The sequence below is a fragment of the Castor canadensis genome, chromosome 12 (assembly GCF_047511655.1).
Source record: "Castor canadensis chromosome 12, mCasCan1.hap1v2, whole genome shotgun sequence".
NCBI lineage: Eukaryota > Metazoa > Chordata > Mammalia > Rodentia > Castoridae > Castor > Castor canadensis.
The window spans coordinates 82,486,715-82,504,744 of NC_133397.1; the positions used below are offsets into that span (position 1 = coordinate 82,486,715).

At 45.8% G+C, this 18,030-nt stretch overlaps 1 long non-coding RNA gene across 2 annotated transcripts; it reads right to left on the reverse strand.

Annotated features, from left to right (window-relative positions):
* Positions 1-212: 212 nt before the first annotated feature.
* LOC141414869 (uncharacterized) lies at positions 213-11,390 on the reverse strand. Of its 2 annotated transcripts, XR_012439815.1 has the most exons (4): positions 4,354-11,390; positions 2,281-2,378; positions 1,662-1,959; positions 213-954 (listed from the first exon to the last, which is right to left on the reverse strand). It is a non-coding gene; the product is annotated as an uncharacterized lncRNA (long non-coding RNA). The 2 variants fall into 2 exon arrangements; XR_012439814.1 differs by lacking the exon at positions 4,354-11,390 and having other exon boundaries at positions 2,281-2,941.
* Positions 11,391-18,030: the final 6,640 nt, after the last annotated feature.

Consider the following 18,030-nt stretch of genomic DNA (forward strand, 5'->3'; position numbering starts at 1 on the left):
GCTATCAAGACCCCATCTCAACAAAACAAGCTGACATGGTGTCACCTACATAGGAAGCATGGGTAGGAGGATCATGGCCCAAGGTTAGCCCAGGCAAAAACATGAATCCCTACCCAAAAATAATCTAAAAGCAAAAGGGACTGGTGGCATAACTCAAGTTGTTGAGTACTGACAAAAAAAAACAAAAACAAAAAAAAAAACAAGACCCTCCTTTTCATGATCACCCATTGGGTAAATGGCAGAGCTAAAATGAGGCCGTGCGGGCCCACTCAGGATTTTTTCACCACCACATTGTCCTGAAATGTCTCCATGGACTGCCACACATACTGTCCAGGGAATTTGGAAAGGATCAGATGCCCAGGTGCAACACAGAACAAAATCCAAGTTGGAGTGGCATTTTACCAAGGAACTTCTTTACTCCAAAATGTCCAGGACTGGCTGGGATGGAGGAGGACTGTGCAAGGTGCACTCCCAGCCTTCTTGCCGAAATGCCAATGGAGCCCCTCAGAATCCAACAGTCTACATAACTCCTGCGAGGCAACAGCCACATAGGTGGAGGAGAAAGAGAGGAGCTGGGGAGGGTGGGGCACACATTATCTCCCACTGTGGCCCCAAATGCAATTTGCCCATTGTAAGCTTGACTGGTTGTTGCCTGCAGGTTAAGAAGGTTTAGCAGGACAGCTAGCATACGTTAGGAGATGTCTGGCATGCTGAGCCAGTAGCCACGATCTTGACACGCCCCCCCCCACCCCATCACTGGCTGGGCAGTCTCCTGGAGGCCTGGAGCCCAGCCACCGTGGGGACCCTAGATCGTCCCCACCTTCACCCAAGCTTTACCAGCACTGCTCTCCAGCTGAGGGTTCACAGCTCCAAGTCCTGGGTGAAGGAGGGCAGAGGGCAGATTTTGCACTGAAAGGACAGTCACTTCCTCAAGTACAAGCTCTTAGCCCAGGCCTGTAAAATAAGCAGTATCTATCAGCACAGTTTCACTGGCAGCACAGCTAATGCTTTCATTGGGCTTTCTGAGTGATGGACCCTGGTTTGCTGGATGAGTGTGGAGGAAGAGAGAGGCCTTAGAGAACAACCCTCTCTGGCCCCACAATGAGGTAAGGACAGCAGCCACAGTCACAGCCAACAATAAGCATCAAATCTCGGCAGGTGTGAGCCCACTTCCAGCAGTAGATCTGGTGCCATGGCCTTCCAAATGCCAGGGGCAGTCCCCACCCAGGGGACTGCAGCCATCCACTGGCCTGTTGGGTACTCTCTCTTGCTTCTGGTTCTATTAATTTCTTTTTATAGATTTTTTTTAACTATTCAAGTGAGAGATAAGTCTTTATTTGTGGGAGCCATGTGAAAGTCTGCAGAGATACTCTGGGGCATGTGCACACCCTCAGCTCTGCTCCCGTCATTCTAGTTTTTCTGGGCGAGGCCCAGTTGACTCTGTGGTCCAAGCTGCCCAGAGACAGGGATATCAAGCAGGTAAAGGGAGACCAAGGGAGGTCAGGGCCAGAGTGATGCAACCAGATGAGACCAGGGTAGGACTGAAGGCAGAGGCTACCTGATAGTTTTTGGAACAACTGAGGAAGAAGGGGCTGAGAATAACCTCAGGTCCAAGCTCCTGAACTGCTCAGGTGTGGCCAAACATTTGCTCCATCACCTACCTATTAATTACCAGATTGCTCCAGGCAGAATTCAGAAGCAGGAAGAAGGCCGAAGGCGATTTGTGAAAGCCTGCAGTGCAAGAGAAGCCACATTTGTTGCAGAATAAAGAGGAATCCCGGGAGAATGGAGTCGCTATTCTTACGTATCCTGTGCTCTGACTGCCTCTGAAGTGACCCATCTTGTTTGAAGCGCTTGGTTGTGATTAGCTTATCAACAGAGAAGAGGTAAGCAATGAAACCACTTCAAGAAGACATCTGTGTGCAGGACCATCTTGTGCCAATCTAGTAGCTTGAGTGTCTAAAAAAATCAAAGCACATGAGAACAAGTCAGTGTGTGGCTGACAACAAAAGGAGCTTATCATGAGAAAGATCAGAAGACAAACAGGAAAGAAAATCGAAAGCATCCCAAGACACTGCCTAACACTCCTTGAGTTTCACTTATTTATGTATTTTTATTTATTTATCTATTTATTCCAGGTGCTGCAGTTCCTTGAACTGTGTAAAATGTCTTCCAAAACTGCTTCCCTCAAATATAAAGGAGTGTTTTGTACGATTGCGGCTCAGTGAAGAATGAGCAATAATTCAGTCTCACGAAGAAGAGGATTGGAAGAGCCATTACCAGAGTCTGGGCAGGGAAGGGATGGCAGAGATGGAGAGAAGCTGGCTAACAGTCCAGGGGTGCCGTACAGCTGGCCAGGAAGAACAGCTCCTGATATCCTGCAGCACAGTGAAAACCATGCATGACGACGATTAATTGTATATTTCAAAATAGTTGCAAGAGAGGTTTTCAAATGCCCCTAACACAAGAAATGACAAATGTCTCAGGTGGGGGACATGCCTGTTGCCCTGCTCTGATCAGTACATGTTGTATCCATGTATTAAAATGTCACACTGTACCCCAAAAGTACATTCGGTGATTAGGTATCAATTTTCAAAATGTACAGATAAAAATGTTTTGATTAAAAAATAGTTGATAATAAGTAATAAGCCTATGATGATGAAAGAAATTAACAATTAGCCATGGTAGAAGTCAGGACTTGTACCTTAGTTATTAGGACTGGAAGGCTCAGGGGAGGACCTGAAATTGTGACAATGCGGCTCTTCGGATTAAATTAAACAGAGGTTTTTAGAGTAGAATTAGATTTTGTTTTCTAAGAGCAAGGAAAGTATGTATTATAAGTATGATATGATAGATCAGGTTTTCAAGAATATCTGAAGTTTCTAGAAAAGAAAAACCTACAGTGTAAAAAAACTGAAGTTCGTCTTTAATTTCAACCTTTTACTCTCAACACAGCAATATGGTGTGAAACCTTCCAGAACTATTTACATACATTTCTAATAAAAATCTGCTACACATATCATTCCACAACTTGTACTCTTTAACAATCTGTCGTAAAAAAATCATTTGATAAAGAGTTTTTTTAATAGTACATAATGCATTGAGCCACATCAATAGCTTCTGGTTGCTTGGACAACAGATGCTGAATATTTTCCTGCGTCACTCAGAACCCTCAACCCACAGGTGACAGTGTGAGATGTGCCCGTAGGCTGGAGTTGAGTTTCAGTTGAGAAATGATCCAGACCAAGTTGGGATAGGGCGGAGGGGAGCTACAGATAGTGGCCCCTTCCCAGCCAGATTTCTTTTGACTCCCTTCACGGTGGGGTTAAAGGCAGATTCTGCCTTCCAGTTCTGTATTTCTCCCCCAGTTAGAGCTCCCTGTTCCCAGGGGAGACCTCAGCCTTGTGTAGCCCATGGAGACACTGAGTGGGCAAGTCTGAGTGCAAGTCTGCAGAAAAGAGGCCCCCACCCACGGAGCTCTCACAACTGGCAGGTGTTCCCCCACCCACAGGTCTTTCAGAATGGAAAGCCCTTGGCTTTGCATCTCACCCTTCTCTGAGCACTGCACGAGGCTTTGCAGAATCCACTTGGAAGTGTTTGGCTAGAACATTGATTTTGGCCCACAAAATCCAAAATTTGTCGAGGTAAGAGAGGCAGGGCTGGCTTTCTAAAGCCACCATATATCACCTAAGGTATCATGCCAGCTTCCCATACATAAAATAGCTCATCCACTGATTTTAAACACCCAGTTCTCTACATGAGACGTGCATTCCCCTCAGCCCCCTCTTTTTTATCCTAGCACGTCTACCCCTGGCTATACTCCCAGGAGCGGCATGAGGATTCATCCACCACTGAACTCCTGCCAACACAGGGTCACTAGTCCAGTTGGGAACAAAGAGGCTGCCTCTGAGCTCCTACAGAATCCCAACCCCACAGCCTTCCTGGTTAGCTGGCTTGGGGCACTCTGCCTCCATCTGCCTTGTAGAAGCCAAGTCTAGAAACATTCCTTTCTCTATCCAGGCTCTCACCCTGCCAACTATTTTAAAACGGCTGCCAGTGACTAGAACTCAGCTGGGCCAGCTGAGGGCTCTGTTTCCCACAAACTTCTCACATCAACTCTGTGGGGCAGACATTTCCAATCCCATTTCTCAAATATACTGGGGCACAGGCACTGCCATAGTGCCAACCTGGACCTGTCTGACATCCAAGCTTGGTGCTTGGAGCTTGTAGATCTCCCTAAAGATCTACTGGAACCACAGAAGCCAAAAAGTCCAAACAGCTCAAACTGTATTATTAATTGTTTCATTCTTCTGACTAACAAGAGAGAAAGACTATTGAAACCCAGAAATCTACCTTATTCAAGTGAATCCAATTTCTAAAGCAGGGCTTCGTGAGACTGAATGGATTGCTAGACGAGGAAGGAAACCTGGTAGGGGAGAAGAATGTGCTAAGATAAGGCAAAGAAACATTCCCTAGTCATTTGGGTTGAAATGCGTTTGGATTGCCAGTAGTCTTGCCACAGACTCTGCCTTCCATAGTGACCATTTGCAAACAGTTGAGCACACTCAGGTTCCAGATGGATGCACAAGTCCATGCTGCTTCCTATTAGGCTGACTATTCCAGCCATAACTCGTAATCCCCAGGTACAAGGGTTTGGAACTTGTCCCCACCCCTGCCCCAGCATCTTCCACACAGGATCCTGGGGTCCTCCTCTCATGGGGGCATGGGGAAAAGCTCTTCTTTTGTTCCTGTAGCCCCCTCCCCACTTTGGTGTGGTCACAGGAGGTTGAGAGGCCCTCCCTCACTGTGGTCTGGCCTGAGGGTAGAGTAACCACAAGACAAACATACTGCCAAAATTAAACACTGTAGCAGAGTTCCTGTGTGCTCCTGTGCTCAAAGACCTTCCTTATAACTTTGAGTCATATTGCAAAAATATCCTCATTTTGGTGGGGGAAGGGAAGGAAGAGAGAAACTAGCAGCACTGCACTGATCACACTATGTGTAAATTCTCAAACTCCATTTGGGGTTCAGACGAGGAATGCATCGTCCCTCAGGAGGAGTGTATGTCACTGTGTCAGCACAGCAGCTCCATCTCCATCCCTTCCAGGACAATGTCTCTCACTGAACCTGGTCAGCAATGTGAACAAGCCCACATGAGGGAGGTTCCATGGGGGCTTAGAAACAAAGCATCCTGGGATATCAGTCACAGTGAAGGCACCATGTAGTCATTGCTGTACTCTGAGGTCCTGCGGTGGACCCCAGGCCAGCCTGCCCTCTTCTGTAGGCAGGCACAAAGCCTAGGGGTCAGAGGTCACTTGGGGATTTCAGAAAAAACTAGAGCTGGATGGAGGAGGGGTGCGTTCTATTCAATTACTTTTTTTAAATTCTGCTACCATGCCCTTGAATAAAATCATTTACCTACTTTATTCCTCATAGTTACAGTCATGAGGAAAGGCTGTCAGATGACATGGAACAATGTCAAGGTTATTAAGGGAGCAAAGAGGCAAATCATAAAACATGTACTGTATGATCCCATTTTTAAAACTATGACATATGGAGAGAGCAGAATTGACTGGACAGATAATTAACCAACATGCTCATTCGGTCTCAGTGATTGGTGGGTTTGAAAGTGATTTTTTTTTTTTCTTTTTCTGGTTAGTTCTATTTTCCAATTTTTCTCTATGGGACAAATTGCTTTTGTAATTTCCAAAACATTAATAAGAAAAAAAACCAGAGTGCTGTAAATGAGACCCACAATAGAAATCTTTACAACCTTTACAAGTGGCAGGGCTGAGAAAGAGAAAGCTGTGCACAGAGTGGCGTGTTGCATGATCCCTGTCAGTTCAGGATGGACCAGGAGAGACCCATTCTAGGCTCAGAGTCCATCTATGAACCTGAGTACCCCCAACCCAACCGCTGCCCTGTCTGAGCTCAGCTCCATGCCTTCAACTCAGAAAAACCAGTAACTTCTCCACAGTCCACTCAGGTAGCTTCAGGCCTAGTCTCTAACTTAAGAACCACAGAAATGAAAAACTCAGAGATCTAGAATATAGCTCCAAACTCCCTCAGTTCAACTTTTCTTACACATGATTTTTTTTTTTTAATGTTTGGTTAATGATTTTAGAAAAACAAGGATTACTTGTTGGGACAGAAAGCTGTCCCAAGTTAGGACCTGAGGCTATGCAAAAGGAGGTCATTTCTGGACTGCAGCATCTGTCCACCCCTCCCCCCACACACACCTCTAAAATAAATGGCTGGTCCTGGTCATGGGGACCCCACGACTAAAACATCCTAGGATTTCTCCCACCCAGAAAACTGGTTCTACTCAGAGAACTTTCTTCCAGTGTGACACGGAAACCTTTATATATTCAGCCTATTATATGTGTGAGTGTGTGTGTGTGTGTGTGTGTGTGTACACATATATATGCATATGTATTCAGTCTGCCATTGCCATTGGCCTCAGGTAACTAAAACCACAGAAAGCAAAACTGTGGTGAAGGAGAGCAACTGTGCAAAACCAGGGCTGTGAAGAAAAGCAGGCAAACCTGGCTCTGCCTTGTATCCCAAGCAGTTTTGCCAAGAGTAGAACCTACCTTCTCTTGATTCCCCCATTCCAGTGCTCCCTACCCCTCAAGCACCCACAGACCTAGTTTAGAACCCCTCAGACAAAAGTAGAGAGCATGTTCTGGCAGAGTACCCCAGGTTCAATTAGAGATTTGGCAGGGTGCTGGTCAGCACTTGTTTCTGAATCACAATTATAAGGTTTCTAAAAACCATTTATGAAGAGAAAACAGGAAGTGGATGAGCAGAGAAAGTGGCTGGAATAACTTGAACTGACAGAGTCGTCTTCTCTCTCCGTCCTTTTTTGAATAGTCCTTCCTGAGAAATAGAAAAAAGGTGGATTAGGTCGTCTGGATCGATACCCAGCATCGATCGTAAATACACACGTACATATTTACTTATTTACTCCTAAATCCTGCAGACTGCTTGACCTTGGCTGGCTAGAACATTAAGATTGTGGAGAGATGGAATGTTGTAGGTTGAGAGCCAAAATTATCTTGGGCTATCCTAGGCCCTTTAATAGCCAATTACCTTAACTTTGGTATCTGACCTAACAGTCTCATGACTAATAGATAAACTCCTCGGATATATCACTAAGCTTAGCAGACCACTAGCTTCTACCAACCCTAAGGCTAAGAATATTGTAACATCTGAAACTTGCCTACCCAAAGCTCCTACCAGTGTAAGCGGTAAATGTATTGATTTATTATTTTCTTTTTTGTTCTGTGACTATAAAAGTTCATGTAACTCCTTCTATGATGGAAAAAGAGAACTTGAATCCATATTCTTGGGTCAAGGTCACTCATATTTGGCTTAGAATAAACTATTTTCTTTAAAGCAGGATTGTGACATCAACCAAACTAAGCTTGATATTAAATTACTAATTTCAAGTGACTGTGAAAAACTGAGAGCAAAATTTAAGGAAATTCAAACACTCAGACACAACCTGATCCCTTTCTAGGTCTTTACATTTTATCCATCACAGTTAAACTTCATCTGTCTATCCTCTTAGCTTTAAAGAGAAAGTTTAACACTTTCTCTAAAGGTCAGTTTGAATTACAGCTACAGAGTAAGAGCTAAGGTACTGGGGCAGGGTCTGGAATCCTGGAACAAGGGACTGGTGTAGGAGTGAACTAGACCCCAGGGGACATCTGAAAACATGTGGTGGAATGAGTGTGGAGTTCAGCTCTTATAGACGCATCAAAGCATAGCCAAGCCAGAGACATCTCCTTCCTTCATCCTGCCTTTACATGCTGAGGCCCCTGCTAATCTACACCTTCATCATGCCATGTCTAAATTACACCATGGTGCCTGGTGTCTTCCCCTGTCAGTGCCTCCAAACACCACTGCAAATGCATTCACTCTGTTTATAACAAATACCTATCAAACAGCTCCAAATGCCAGCACTCTTCTAGGTCCTGGGGATAATCAGAAAATAATACAAAGTGCTTTGCTCTTACATATGTCTATAAGAGCAAGGAGGTAGACAATTAACAAAAGGAGTGTTAAGTGGTGATAAGTAAGAAAGCCAGGAATGGTGGGTAACACATACCTATAATCCCAGCACTCTGGAGGCTGAGGAGGAGGATCAGGAATTAGAGGCCAATGTGACCTACATAGTGAGACCCTGTCTCAAAAAAAAACCACAAACAACTAGAAGTGAAAACAAAAACAAAATTTTTAAAAAGTGAAGGCAAGCAGAGCCCCCTCCATTCGAGCCTCCCACCAGGCAGCCCTCACCCTCCCATACTCCCATCACCCTGCATGTCTGCGTCACTCTCAATGGCTTTGGAGGAGGGTTCCCCCCCATTCTGATTCACATCTACTGTGCCATTAAAGGCCTATCCAGCCCTGTTCACCCTATAAAGCCACCATCACACCTCCATGGTAGCCCTCCATGGTAGCTTTCCCCCTGGCCAGACCAGGCTTGTCCTTTGCCATGAGCAGGACACATATTCCATGGTGTCTTGTAACAGGGGAAGGGACGGCGCCTATGTCCTGGCTTCCTTCGTGTTTGGCATAGTACCCAACACAGAGTGGGTCTTCAGCAGACATATTGATAATGCTGAGGGGAGTTGTATGGGGAGAAAGAAGGGCCACCCATCATGGTAACCTAAGTGACCAAGCTCCTGGGAGACCTCTTGCCTGCTTCTAGCAAGCTTGCCAGCCTGGAGCACTCTCTTCTGTCAGTCTGCATAACCAGCACCTCCTGCTGCTCCTCATGAGAGGGAAAACATGGGCTTTGTGCTCTGACAACATGACTTTCCGCTCTGTGTGGCCACATTGAAATTGGAAGAGAAAAATATGAGGCTCACCTGGGGCCCCACTGCACAGACCCATGAACACCTTTCCCATCAGGAGACGTGCCCCACAGATGAAAGGGCCTTGCTCCAACTGTAAATTATTTCTAAATGGCATATCCTGTTCAGTGTGCTTCAAAATTGAAAGAAAAAGCTTTTCCCACAATTACAGTCATTTTGTAACTAAACCCTGCAGTTTCCCAGCTCCTTCCAAACCTACTTATTTTGAAACAGAAAAATACTACTGTTTCCCAACATGTTCTTTATTGAGCAACCCAGGAGTGTACAGAGCTGCTTCGCTCCCCGGGATTATCCTAGGACTACGGGATTAAGAACAAATTAGGTAATGTTGCACTGCTGTCTTTAGAGAGACTTGAAAATCTGGATTTCAAGAGAGGCTAAGCACACCAGAGTATACAGCAAGGATGGCAGAGACCTTGTCCCCTGATGGTTAGGAAAGGTGATAGGAGACCAGGAAAGGTGATAGAAGAAGCTGTCTGTCTCTAAAGGAGACCTAGCACCTGGAGGTGCCTAGAGGGCCTGTGTGCTAGATATGGTTTCCCTCTGCCCACTTGCAGATGGCTGGGGCCTCAGAAGGTCTTTCAACAATAAAACAGGATCTCCAGATATTTCCAAAGGGCAAGCTATGGTCCGCAAGTTTGTGATGCGGCATTTTCTAGTGTCTAGTCACTTCTCTGAATGAAGAGATAGAGCCCCCCCTGCCCCACAAGGCTTTGGATAGAGCAAATCTCACCTGAACTTGACCCTGGTCCTAGTGATGAATAAATGACACCGTCTAATCCCACAAATCACATGATCCAGGGGTAAAATGGAGCTTGCGGGCAAGAGTACATGCCTGTCATTCTGTGTGCAAGCTCAAGCTGACAACCTGATGCTCTGAGGAGGAGACTGAAGAATTCCAGAAGAAAACACCATTTTTCACTTCAAACAGTACCGAGCTGCTGTGAACAGTAGACTTCCAAGGTAAACCACAGTGACCCAGGGGCTGCCAAAAACCAGGGTGCCCCAACACATCCAAAGAGTGTGTTGATTCTAAGACCCTTCAAGGAGGTTTGAAGGCCAAATCAACAGGTGTCTTGCCCCCATCAATTTTTTTTTTAATATTGAGAGTCAGTTTACACCAGGTGTGAGACGCAGAATCATTGACCTCTACTTGAGCGTTCGTTCAGCAGAAAACTGCCTTAGTCCCAGGCACTTGTCATCTTGGATTTAAACTTGACCCTGCTGCCCCTAGTGCATGTGGGATAAAGGTCAGGAAATGAGGCCGTTCAACATGCTGTAAATGTCTGCATGATTAATTACTTCCCACCCGATACGACTGCCACAGATATTTTATCCTCTCACCTTCAGGCATTGTCTCAACACAGGCTGAGCTTGGAACTGACACATGAGGACTCAAAGGACACTGAGGAGACCTGACTCATATGTGCATTGCAGCAGGATGGATGTGTTTCCCTCAGGAGGAAGACAATGAAAACCTTTGTATCATAGAGACCTGCAGTTCAAAACTCCATCTCATCCATAATCATATTATCATCTTTTGCCCCAAAGCCAAGAAACTTAATTACATGTAGGAAGGATCCAATAGAATTTCTCTAAAACCATTACACAGACAGATAGCCACGGATCTCAGGAAGGCCAGTTATACAGCCTGTGCTAAAAGTATCAATTTTGGGTACAAATGGCACCTAAGAAGACAATTTCATAGGAGCTTATGAAATGTAAGCATGTTTATTTACCTTATGGTCCAGCAATCCACCCCTGGGTATTTTATCCAAGAGAAATGAAAACAGAAACCCACACAAAGATCATGAGTGTTTATGGCAGTTCCATTCATAATTGCCAAAAATTGGATCCATTTACATTTTTTTTTGGTGGTACTGGGGTTTGAACTCATGGCTTCACACTCATGAGGCAGATACTCTACCTCTTCAGCCACGCTTCCAGCCCCACAATTGTCAAAAACTGGAAACAGCTCAAATACCCACCGTTGATGAATGGAAAACCAAACTGTGGTCCAGTCCTGCATGCAGTCCCACTGAGCAACCAAAAGGGACCCACCACTAATGCACAGTGACATAGACAAAAAGTACTATGCTAAGGAAGCCAGGCACAGGGATTCAAGCCTATAATCCTAGCTACTTAGGAGTCTGAGACCAAGAAGATGGAGGTTCAAGACCAGTCTGGGCAAAAAAAAAATATTCTCAAGACCCCAACCTCAACTAATAGCTGGACATGGTGGCAGGTACCTGTCATCCTAGCTATGCAGAAGCCTGAGATTGGGAGGATCATAGTTCTAGATCAGCCCAGCCAAAAAAGTTTGGGAGACCTCATCTCACCAGAAAAAAGCTGGGAGTGGTGGTACATGCTTATCATCTCAGCTATGGTGGGAAACATAAAATAGGAGGACCACAATCCATGAAAGTCTGCACAAAAAAGCAAGACCCTACCTCCAAAATAACCAGACAAAAAGGGCTGAAGGCATGGCTCAAGCTGTAGAGTACTTCGCCTAGCAAGTGCAAAGCTTTGAGTTCAAAACCCTAGAACCATACATGTGTGTGTGTGTGTGTGTGTGTGTGTGTGTGTATTGTGCTAAAGGAAGGAAGGAAGGAAGGAAGGAAGGAAGGAAGGAAGGAAGGAAATGCCTCCACCTCTCCAGTAGCTGGGATTACAGGTGTGAACCACTGCCATTTTCTATAACAGTCCTGGAACTGTTTTCCCCCAGAGACTGAAGGACAACTATATAACGGACCAAATGCTAGATAACCAAAATTCTCTTTCTTCCTCACTAGAAAACAAACCAAGAAGCTTCTTATTTAGAGAACAAATGAAGGATGATTTGTTATTTTTGTAAATGTCACACATGCCCAGATCCTGGGAAAATTCTTGAGAAAGAGTTTGAGGCGCCCACAGTTGGTGTTTGCAGGTCAGCAAACTGACCGCGCACCCTTCCCACCGCCTGGCTCACTGGAGAGGCGTTGGGCAAACAGGAGAAGCAGCACGACTGCCACATTACACGCTAACCGTTGGCACCAATTTCTACAAAATAACAAAGAAATCATTGCAGGCTCTCTTGAAGCCAAAACCCTGCAAAATACCAACAATACCACAGCGGCCCCCAAATTAAAGGTTGCAGCCACTAGGCATGAAAGGGCTGCCCAGCACCCCAGCCACGGCCCTCAGTCTTGGCTGAGCAAAGCCCACACTCCCAATTTTGGAAGCCACAGGAAGGTGCTGGACCTTTGCAACCGAACTCCACTGAACTTACCAGAAAACAGAAGAGGGTAGCTAATGCCCAGACTCAGCAAAAAATAGACAAATTTTGCATTTCCCAGGGATCCTTCTAGAAGGACCTGGCCCTACTCTGGGCTTCTCCTTCCTCCCACAACCTTCACCGTTGTTCTCTGTGTTACTTGGCCCCTCTATGTCCTGATCCTGGCTTTACAGGGTAAGAGCTGTGATAAAGGGAAAGACTTAAACTAGGGAGCAGACTATGCAGAGGGTGTAGCTCTTTAGTGGCAGAGCCCGATCTGTATTTAGCCCATACCCTCTCTTTTGTGGCATTGAGAGGGGATTTTTACATCTCTGAGTCTTCCTTGCATTCCACACCTGCAGATATAATTAGGTGGCGTTTTTAAATCATCTGCCCTAAAGCTCAGCTTGACTCACAACTAACCGACCAGGATTAAGAAAGGCACCATTAAAAAGATACTGTGTCCTCTTTTTGTTTGTTTGAATTTTGAGACAGGGTATTGCTATGTGGCCCAGGCTAGCCTCAAACTCATGATCCTCCCACTCCAGCCTCCCCCAAGGGCTGGGATTACAGGAATGTACTGTCGTGCCCAGGCCATGTGCTCTCCAAAGCAATGATCTGGGGACCTCCAGAAAGCTCAAATGACCCAGTAATGTGACCCTCCTCAATGAACTAATGTCCTGTGAACCTGGCGGGGTGAGGGGCTAGGAGGGGGTCCTAAAGTCCAAGAGCTAAGAACAAGGAGCTCCAATTTCCAAGCTCGGGAGAAAATGGATGCCCCAGCTTAAGAAGAAAGAGAGAGAATGTGCCCTTCTTCAACCTGTTATATCCTATTGGGGCCCAAAATAGATGGAATGAAACGTATCCACATTAGCAAAGGGGGATCCTCTTTATTCAGTTACTGATTCAAATGCTCGTGTCATCCAGAAACACCACAAAACCACACCCAAAATAATATTTCACCTGCTATCTAGTTATCCCTTATCCCAGTCAAGTTGACAGAGAAAATTAATTACCACACATACAGTGGAATATTATTCAGCTGAAAAAAAGAGGGAGATCCTAACACATGCTACAACATGAATGACCCTTAGGGACATTCTGTTAGGTGAACTAAACCAGCAACAAAAAGACAAATGCTGTAGAATTCCGTTTATATGGGGCACCTGTTGAAGGCAGATTCATGGAGACAGGGAGTAGAATGGTGGTCACTATCAGCCAGTGGGAAGGAGGAATGGAGAGTTGTGTGATGGATATAGTTTTCAGTTTTTCAAAGTAGAAAGAATTCCAGAGTTTGGTGGAACAACAAGGTGAATGTGCTCAACACTGCTGGATTGTACCCTTAAAATGGCTACGATGACCAGGCATGGTGGCTCAGCACTCTTGAGGCTGAAGCAAGAGGATTGAGAATTCAAGGCCAGCCTGGGCTACACAGTGAGACCCTGACTCAAAAAAAAAAATGGTTTAAGATGGTAAATTTTATGTTATGTGTATTGCACCACGATTAAATTTCTCTATTATAAAGTTTCTGAATATATTAAAATCTTCGTTGCCCTGTTGCTGAATAGATCTGCTTTCTGCTTTGCTAGATGTGTCTCTTCTTCAGTTTCATATCCATGTGGTGCCAAATTTATTAATGGTAGAATGACATTCAAATAAACTTTCCTCCAGAGAAAGGACAAACTCAGGCAACCTGCCAGGACAAAAGAGTAAGAAAATAAGCAGACGTCAGTCCAGAAGGTACCCATCCATCTGTCCATCCGTGCTGGTGCCTGGCCCTGCACGGGGAGTGCAAGGCAAGGTGATCTTGACACCAGGATTTGACCTTTGAGGGAATGAAGCAGATCACAATCCACAAAATGTAGTATCATTGTCCTTCCGGCTTCTAAATGTTTCTTTCAGTGAGTCACAAAGGTTAACTGGCTCTTGAATTTAAAAACCCGCAGCGTTTTCCTTATATAGCTTGTCCTCAGGAGACCTCTCGCGGAGCGCTCCCTCCGTCCTCCTCCCCGTGACAGCTGCTCCTTAGCAGGCGTGTTTACAGAACACCAGGAGTCACTGCCTATTCCTTGCCACGTGATTAAGCGTTGCCGTGAAGCCCCGGCTGGACTAGAAACAGATCGCCCCTTCTGAGACGCCGCGACGGATAGCTTGTGCCACCTAATGGCCACTGATGGCACCGCGTACCAGATGCCAGAGCCTGCATAGGGCTGGCTCTACCCCAAGCGCAGAACCTGTCCACCCCGCGTGCGGGAACTGGCTGGAAATATAACCAACCAATCGCCCCGCACTGGACAGATCTCCAGACCTGTGCTGCGGAGCCCATGGCTCTAACCACCTGTGCTGTCATCTACAGAAACAGCTCTGGATCTCGGTCTATAAAGGTCCAGAAAAAGGGCTTCAGTACATAGGGATCATGTGTTAGGGCATTCCTCAAGTATGGAGTGCTCAGACTTGAGGATGAGTGAATGTATCACGCCCTGGTTTGCAATGTATTTGTAGCATTTAGCAAATATTATCCCTTTTGTCCCTTGGTGACCACTGCCTAAGGTAGGTTCTAGCAATCCTAGTATAGAGGTGAGAAAACTGAGGCACAGACAGGTTCACTCACTGGATTGGGTATTTTTCTGCTACACAAAGAGAGCTGAAGCATCATTGGATATTTGTTGGGAAGAACAATAACATAATTGATATCTTTTCCTTCCATTTTGTCAAAACAAAGACACTATCATAAAGATATCAAGAGGTTGGGCACAGGGGTACACATCTGCAATCCCAGCTACTCAAGAGGGGGAGTTAGGAGGAATGAGGATTAAAGTTCAAGGTGAGGCAAAAGCAAGAGCTCCTATCTGAAAAACAAACTAAAGTTTGTTTAGTTGTAGAGCTCAAGTTGTAGAGTGCCTGCCTAGCAAGTACAAGGTCCTGAGTTCAATTCCCAGTACCTCCAAAAAAAAAAAATACACATTTCAGAGTATTGTGCTGTTTGCGTCTGGGTTCCTTTAATCAGAGTTAGCTCGGGGGCCACAACCTTCCATAGTAGCAATTTCAAAACAATATCCACATCTATTTATGCAGCATTTATATCCATCAGAGCTGTCGGTGGCCATTGTCAGATTAGAGGTCTATAGCCAAGCCCTGAAGTCTGTAGGACAGTATTGCTGCTCTCACAAAGAGAGCACGGTAAAGGGTTTGGGCTGTTCGAGGTTCAAGGAAGAATGAGGATGGAAATTCCATTTCCTGGCACCATTCTCATATGTACCACAGGGCACTGAGTTCCACATGAAGGAAAGACGCTCCAGCCCACAGGCAACAGGAAGATGGGCCTAATAACAAGGCCTTAGATGTACTCTCTCTCCTGGCAATTTCCTTTCTTTTTGATTTTTAAAGAAATCTGTATATGGACAGAGGGGCTAGGAGTTGGAGCAAGGAGTGGCTTTGTGGGGACAGGAGGAGGAGAGCAGAGAGCAATGTGCTTGGGGCTGAGGCCTGGCTCACCAGCACGAGGACTTTCTTTTTAATTTGCAAAGCTGAAGATGCCCTTTCAGAACAAAGTCCCGTCTATGATTCCGAGATAAACTGTGGAGACGTCAGAGCTGGAAATGGTGGTTGATGGAAACTAATCCAATCCCATCCCCTGGTGTTCTTTGTGCGGTAAATGAAGCTCAGAGCAGTTAGGTCGTTTTCCCAAAGTCAGCTCAACTCTGTAAAGCACATTAAAGACCTAAGTCCCAGAACTGATGGAAAAGTAGGAAGGCGGGTCACCGCGCAGACCAGATGTGGATTATCTCCTTGGCCCCTTCTATTCTATGTGTTTCTGTCAACATCAATGAATGGCTTCTCCCTGAAGTTAGGTAAAAACCAGCACTTTGCTGGTGCTGCAGAGAGCAATAAGGCAAGGAAATGAGAAGAACAGGTGAGAGAAGGAACAACCTGCAGGTGAGGGGAAAAGCAGAGAGCAGAAGTTCTCCGTCAAACACCAACCTGCCTGGCAGCGAGAAAGAGAGAGGGGTATGGAGAGAAGGTGAGGCTAAGGAGGATAGCGGGAGTGGAGTTGAGCAAACCAGTCAAAGGGAGAGTTGGAGATTCAGAAATAACACCCAACAATACAGGCATTTGGACCACTAAGGACCAAAAAGAAACTCCAGCTCCACCCTCAGGGCAACATCAATTCATCCACTAAATGTTTGTTGAGTGCCTTAAAGACTGAGCAACATACTATCCAAGTCAGCCTAGGATCTGTGCTCTTGGAGCTCAGAGTGAAATGAAGGCTGCAGACTTTAAACATACAGCTATTTAGTAACTAGGGTAGAAGGTTCTGGAAAGGAAGCATGAAGGAGTGCTCTGACAGAGCAAGGCACATGGAAAAGGGACCTGGGGAGGCTTTCTGGGGGAGGTGACATTTAAGAGGAACTTACTGTATATGTGGATGGTAGTCAGGTGGCATAAGGTAAGAAGTGTCTCAAGCAAAGGGAAAATCCCCAGAAAAACCCTGAGTACAAGGGACTCAGCTCACCGGAGAGTCAGTCAGGGAGAGAAGGGGAAGGGGGCTGGCACACTGACCTCAAACAGTGGAAACTCACTGAAGGTGGGATCAGATTTGAGCATTTCAAAACCACTCCAGCTGCAGGAGAGAGAAGAGATTTGGAGCATGCATGAGAGAACGAGCGAGACAAATAGAAACTCTACTTTGGTCACCCTAGTGGAAGGAGGTGGGGGCGCGCTCTGAGACAGGGAACACCAGAAAAGGTTTAAGCTGGCAGGCACGAGCACAGTCGGAGGTACATTCGATGTGACAGGCGAGGCCACTAAGGAGCAGCCAGGGCCATGAACTTGGGTGTCCTCGGCCTGTGGATAATACATGGAAAACAGAGATATGGGGGACAATGAAATGGAGTAGAAAGAGCACATCCCTGCTGGTCATAGGGTTGTTCCGTGCCTGGGGCGGGAGGTGGAGAGAGACTAAAAAGGGGTAATGTCTTTGTCTCTTTTCTGTTGCTATAGCAAGTCACCAAGGCCAAGGATGCTGGTGCTGGGTGTCGCAATGGTAGAAACTAATAAATGTCCAGGAGGATTTCACAGAATGGCTTCAGACGTCTCTTCCCTGGCCATCCCACCCAGGTCCACAATGGTTAAACACATCTGAAAAGACCAAGGCAGTGAAAGTCTAGCTGAATAGTGACCTGTGCCCTCAGGATATGTGCACTTCCCGGTATGTGTGTTTCAGAACAATAAAAACACAAAAACAAACCCCCAAACCTCCCCAGGCTCATGAGGAATTATTCCTACCCAAGATTCCTATACCTTCTGAATAAATTAAAGCAGCTATTTTCTGGTGACTTTATACTGTTATGAATCATTGATTTACAAACTATTTATCGGGTACCTACTGTGTGCCAAGTACTGTTCTAAGCAGCTAGAATATCTCAGTGAACAAAAGACAAAGGTACCTGCCACTGAAGATTTTATATCCTAGAAGAACAGACAGACCATAAACAATAAATAGGCTAGATAACATAGTGAGGGTGATGGGTGCCACAGAGAAAGAAGAAATAGAATGAGGCTTAGAAGTGCCAGTCAGGAAGGGGAGAGAATGTCCATCAAATATCACACAGAGAGGTCAGGGTTGGTATCACTGAGATAGAAACATTCAATGAAGCCAGGACTCATGTAATGACTGGAGCTCTCCTCCCTCCTTGCAGAGGCAAAGCAGAGCAGAAAAGCCCAGGAGCAGAAGGAAGATCCCATCCACAAGATTTACAGTGAACTCATCAACAGAACTGAGCACACAACTCAGGAAGGGTGACCAGAAAGCGCTCCAAGAGGTGAGCCTGACTTTGCAACTGAACACACACAGCAAGTCTCTGCAGGTCAGGGTTGTGAGTAGCCTTACCCCAA